At 48.9% G+C, this 6,000-nt stretch overlaps 1 protein-coding gene across 2 annotated transcripts in view; it reads right to left on the reverse strand.

Moving 5' to 3' along the window:
• CD82 (CD82 molecule) overlaps positions 1-2,478 on the reverse strand; it is a 67,092-nt gene extending 64,614 nt beyond the window's left edge. The window contains exon 1 of one of the 2 annotated variants that reach the window (XM_033149448.1): positions 2,353-2,478. The gene's annotated coding sequence lies outside the window, so the exon portion shown is untranslated. The remainder of the gene's footprint in view (positions 1-2,352) is intronic. The other variant, XM_033149458.1, reaches the window with a different exon arrangement.
• Positions 2,479-6,000: the final 3,522 nt, after the last annotated feature.

Consider the following 6,000-nt stretch of genomic DNA (forward strand, 5'->3'; position numbering starts at 1 on the left):
CAAATGAGCTGCTTTCTTTGGCTGCCAAGCTGGGTCCTTTGCAAGCTGCTCCTTTCGACTCCTGGTTTTGGAAGTTGAAAGCGGCCACTTCAAAGAGCAGCACGGAGAGGGAGAAGCAGTCTCCATTCAAGGAAAACTGCTTCCTCCTCCTTGAGCAAGGCACACTCCTCCTGGCCATCAGCTGAAGGGGAAGCAAGAACATTCCTTGCCCCAACAAAGGAAAAATTGGGAGCCCATTTCAAGCTACCCATTGAAGCCCAGACCCCTGGCAGGGCAAGATTAGCCCATAGTCCAGAGATTCCCCAGTCCTGCCTGATAATTTCCTCTAGTATTCCAATACCACTACATCCCAGTTCCCAAGCTACAGCACACATGGTACCATCTCAGAAGGAACTGGAAGGGTGATGTTTGCAAATCATGCTTGAACAGCAGTATCCAACTGACAGGACAATTACTTTGGCCAGATCTATCCACAGCACAGTCACTTTGACATCCTCCACCGTAGAACACAAAAAAGTCACATACTGGCAGCAGAGGGTCTCAGAAGCTCTCTCCTTCTCCGATAAAATGGCAACACAGCAGAGCTGACATGCCCAGAATATAGCTCTGTGCTAAAGACTTGGCAGAGCATTGGAATGCAACAGCTGCAGTCGACACCAGAAAGGCTTCTCAACAGTTCACCTCTATTTACAATACACGTTTCTGATTACACTCTGAGAAACTCCAAGTTCCTTGGGTGAGTCATGCCTGCACACACATCCCTCCAAACACAAATGGCACGCACACACACACAAACACAAACACAAGCTAAGCACAACTGCCACAGAAGCTCACTCTCATGGGAGCCTATAGATGACCAAGGTATCATTTTACAGATAACACAATTCATCACTGTGTCCACCCAACACCAGCAGCTCTGTCCATCTTAAGTGCCACATGCTGGCAGCCTTTGCAAAAGGGGTGCTGTGACTGCTTCCAAGACAGTCTGGTTTGTCAACCTTTTCTCTCCAGCCTCTATCAATGAAATCCCCAAAGCGACTATTATTGAGATCACTTCCCTTGCCAAAAAAAAAAAAGCTCAAAAGTTTCCATGAAGCCAGCTGTCACCCCAGTCATACTCCATGGCCACAGCTAGTTCCTCCACTCTGCGGTCAAAGGACATGACCACTTCATGCTCCTGCCTGACACACAGCTGCGTCACTGCTTCTCCCATCTCACATCAAGCTGGTGTCTCTTTTCATTCATCTCAGGAGTATAGTCATATGTTGAACTTCTGCCTTCTAGCTAAAACACAACATTTTGGGGTATGCCATGCAGCAAGAGGTGCTTTCTAATATCAGCTGGACATGCCACCTTCTCAACCTTCCAGATTAACAGGGCAACTTCAACCAGAATGAGACTCCGGATCAAGAATGGGGCTGCAGGAGTGAAAAGAAACTCTGCCTGGCTTCATGTGGGCGGAGGACTCTGAACTTTGATTCTAGATAGGTGCGGGCTGCTCTGAAACCAGCTGGCTTTAGACAAAAAAACAAAAACAAAAAACGCAGCCTTGAGGTGGAAAGTCCCTTTCACTCTCAAGGGAAACATTTCCCAGCACTGCCTGGGTGAAAGGAGGAAGTCTTCACCTATCGAACTTCTACCTGCCGTTCAAAGGAGCAGGAACCCTGCCAGAAATCTACCCACAACCCAGAGCTTTCCCCTTCCACTGCTTTATGCCCCCAGCAAACCTACCACTGCCAACAGGAAATGGAACAAAAAAAGATTAATCATTAGCATATAACTAAGGGGGGGGGGAGCAAAGGAGACTTGAAAAAAATGAAGCGATCGTAGCCTATAGGCGGACGACTCCTGTTTAAATGTTACTTCTCAAAGCTGGCTCTCCGCTGTGACGACGTGGCCCCTCTTCCCGCCCCCAGCCAGAATCAATAGCGCCAACATTATCCACAGGTGCCCACACAAAGCGGATCAACCCTTAATAACAGCTCGACGCGGGAAGGAACCCCGTCACGTGGGAACCCCAGAGGGGCGATCAACCCAGAGGGATAGCCGTGTTCAAAAACTATTATTTCGAGAGGACGGTGGCGGGAGGAGGGAAGAGAATAAGACAGAGGAGGGAAAGGAAGGAGAAATATCCCCAACAAGCAAAAGATCCGGAAGAGGGTTAAAGACGTTTTCTCGACCTAATAATGGAGGGAAAGGAGCAACGACTCTCCTCCGCCTCGCTCCTTAATGTAGCGCGTTAGATGCCCTCCGCAGAACAGCCCCACCACCACCACCACGCACACCCCTCTCTCACAGACTCCTGCAATGTGGTCGTAAAGTACCGCCAGGCAGGAGCCGAATCCCGATTACCTGCAACGGGAGACGCACAACAAGCGACGCGCAGCGCCTGCCCAGCCTCGCGTGCCGCGGAAAATGCAAGGCGATGTGGCTTCGGCGAGACTTGGCTTCTCTTCTCCGCCCCAGCTGCTTCCAGTCCTCCTGATCAGGAGGAGTCAGCGGCGGCGGCAGCAACGGCCAACCCCCTGGGGCAGCCCAGAGACGCCTCGCACGCTTAACCCTCTGCTCGCTCGAGGGAAGCAGGCAGAAGCAGCAGCACCGCCCATCCTGTCAGGAACGGAATTTTCCTTTCACCTTGTGCTTCCCGGGCCTTCTGCAACCTCCTGTGGCAGCAAGGCTGGGCAGTTGGGTGGTGGGCTGGCTGGAATGAGGACTGAGAGCAGCATGCCAGCCGCAGTGGCTCAGGCTGCCCAATTGCCTTTGCACAGGGAAGGCTGCCAAGTGCACCTCTCCGGGAATGTGCTTCTGCAGCCTCGGTGAGAGCGAGGCTGGAGGGGCCTGCGCGGAGCCTTGAGAGCAAGGGTGGCACCGTGCCATGCCAACGGCAGAGGAGCCAGGCTCCCCGATTGCTGCCGCAGGGTTGCCAAGTAGTGCACCTTTCTGGGAAAGTGCTGAATAGTCAAAAGCTGATCACAAGGAGGGGTGAGAGAACAAAGGAGCGCATAATCAGCACGCGGAAGGAAAGCCAGGATCTAGTATCGGGGTGTTCCTCAAGACACAGGGCGATTACCTGCAAGCTTGCTCGTCGCAGAAGGTGAAAAGCAAGCAGCACAAAGAAGCCTCGGGGCAAGCACAGGCAGGCAGCACGAAATGCGGGAAGCGAGGAGAACTCCCCACACGCACATGCAGGGAAGAAAATGAGTGGGCGAGGGACAGTGGAGATCAGCAGAGGCAGCAGTGGAAAAAGCCGAAATCACCCACATCTCCGCGTCAACGGAAAGGAAAGCAAAATAAGCGAGGAAAGCTAAGTGGCACCCAAGACACATAGGAAGGAAGGAACCCCCCCCCCCAAATCCAGTCCATCTGCAGCAGAATATAGGAGTGGGGGGATCAGAAAATCAGAAACAGACACACACACACACCCCAGCAGCACCCAACCCACACAGAAACAGCATCGTGTGAGAATTGGAGCGCATCAAACATCAGTAGGCTACTGTACAAGAAGTGCAAAGTCAGTGCCTGCGGCGGGGAACCAACAGCAAGCTTTTCGCAGAAACCAAAAGCAAAATAAAGCAAAATAAAGAGACAACGAATCTTCAAACAGCAACAGTGGAACGTGTTCAAACAAACAAACAAACCCATATTGGGGATGATCTACACATTTGGGATTGGCATGTGAGCAACCCTTGGGTGGAATCTGGCTCTCAGTGGGCTGTGAGAAAAAAGAAAGATCATTTATCACCTCACATTCAGTGGCAAGGCCTCCATTCCCACAAAGTTCTTAGAATGAACACCCCCCACTCCAAAATGAATCCAATTTTTGTTTCCCCCACCCCACCCCACCCCAGCAAGGCTTGTGAACATTGCTGGGACACATACCCTCCAATATTTGTCTGGTGAAAATTAGGGTGTCCCATTCCATAATGGTAATTTTACCATTTATACTCCACACATCTTACTGGGTTGCCCCAGCCACTCTGGGCAGCTTACAACATATATAATAACCTAATAAAACATTGAAAATACTTCCCTATACAGGATTGCCTCTAGATGGCTCTGGGGTTGGATAACTCCATACCTTCCAACATTTCTCCAATGAATATAAGGACATCCTAAGGAAAGGTGGGACATTCGGGGATCAAATCAGAAACTGGGATGGCTTCTCTAAATCAGGGATGTCCCTGGAAAATAGGGACACTTGGAGGGTCTGCACATACTGTGGTCCAACACAAGTCCATAGTCTCCCCTGCTGTGCAACTACAGACTAAGCCATGGTTTGGTTTAACATTATGTTTAATTCCTGGCTCTTCGCTTTCCTCCCAACAAACCACAAGTTGTAACCAAGGTTTCTTCTTGGTTTAATCCTGGTTGCCAATTAGTTTCTTGACCCAATTCAATAGTGCTGGTGTTGACCTATAAAGCCTTACATGGCTCAGGACCTCAATAACTTAAGGACCACCTCTCCACATAAGAACCAAACTGGACCCTGTGATCAGCATCTGAGGCCGCTCTTTGTGTCTCTACCCCCTGAGAGGCTTGGAAAGGGAAAATACGAGAACAGGCCTTTTATGTGGTGGCTCCCCGCTTGAGTAGTGCTGTCCCCAGAGAGGCTTGCCTGCCACCATCATTACCTATCTTTAGGTGCCAGGCAAAAACAATAATCTGTGGCCTGTTAAATGTGATTATTTTATAATTATGCTGTCTATTATTGTGCTCTGTATTGCATTTATTAATATTATGCACCATAAACTATGTTCTTAATGTTGTACCCTGCCCTGGGATCTTTGGATAAAGAGCAGTACAGGCAACTCCCCACCTGCATGGGATCAGGACTGCTGACACATGCACAGTTTCGGGTGCTGGAAGGGGGTGGTGGCAGAACAGAAGGGACCAGAAGGGACATAAGCACATCCTGCAGATTTCTGGGGCACCTGGGGAGAGGGAGAGGAAGCTCCCATTGCGTGAACAGTACTCTGCTCATGCAGCACTGGATACAACCCATGTTCTCCAAACTTCTTTCTCCCAAAGGATGGCTTTGCAATACCTGTGGGAGTATTCTTAGTTCCCTCTAGGCATAGACAATTTGTGTGTTCCAGTTCTGAAGTCTGATGTGCAAAGCACATTCCTCAGATTGAGGGTAATTTGGCTTGGAAGAAATAGGTTGGAATTGAATTTGGCTTGGAAGAAATAGGTTGGAATTGTTTGTTGAAGAGCAAAACCTGTGTGCCTAAAAGTTTCTGCACACCTGGCCATGGTAACCCCTTTAAACCAGTGGTATTTTTCTAGAAGTTCCAGCTGAAAAAAATGCCCTGAATATAACTGTCATTAATTGAGTGTTTATTATAATGATTAAATGCTGGGTTTGTAATAATAAATTATAATAAACTCTCAATTAATGTCAGTTATATTCTTCACTTCCTGTTGTGTTCACTGTGTCAGTGTGCCTACTACTAAACAGAGGGAAACTGCTAAAATGGGTTAATTTTTCTGCTTTATCTGGAGACTCTTTGCTACCTTCTTCTCATAAGAGCTAGGGATCTAACTCATTTACTCCAGAATTGTTCCAGTATTTTTAAGGTTGTGATCCTGCGCATACTTATCGGGGATACGCTCCATTGAAATCAGTGGAAATTAATTTGAATAGAAAATCATAAGATCAGATTGCAAGATTACAATGCCTACCTGAGAGTTTAACTCCACTATAGAACTTGCCTTTGAGCAGATTTAATTAACCCTTAAGGACTCGGGTGGCGCTGTGGTCTAAACCACAGAGCCTAAGGCTTGCCGATCAGAAGGTCGGCGGTTCAAATCCCCGCGACGGGGTAAGCTCCCGTTGCTCGGTCCCTGCTCCTGCCAACCTAGCAGTTCGAAAGCATGTCAAAGTGCAAGTAGATAAATAGGTACCGCTCTGGTGGGAAGGTAAATGGCGTTTCCGTGCACTGCTCTGGTTTGCCAGAAACGGCTTAGTCATGCTGGCCACGTGACCTGGAAGCTGTATGC

The sequence above is a fragment of the Lacerta agilis genome, chromosome 1, assembly GCF_009819535.1.
Source record: "Lacerta agilis isolate rLacAgi1 chromosome 1, rLacAgi1.pri, whole genome shotgun sequence".
NCBI classification, from domain to species: domain Eukaryota; kingdom Metazoa; phylum Chordata; class Lepidosauria; order Squamata; family Lacertidae; genus Lacerta; species Lacerta agilis.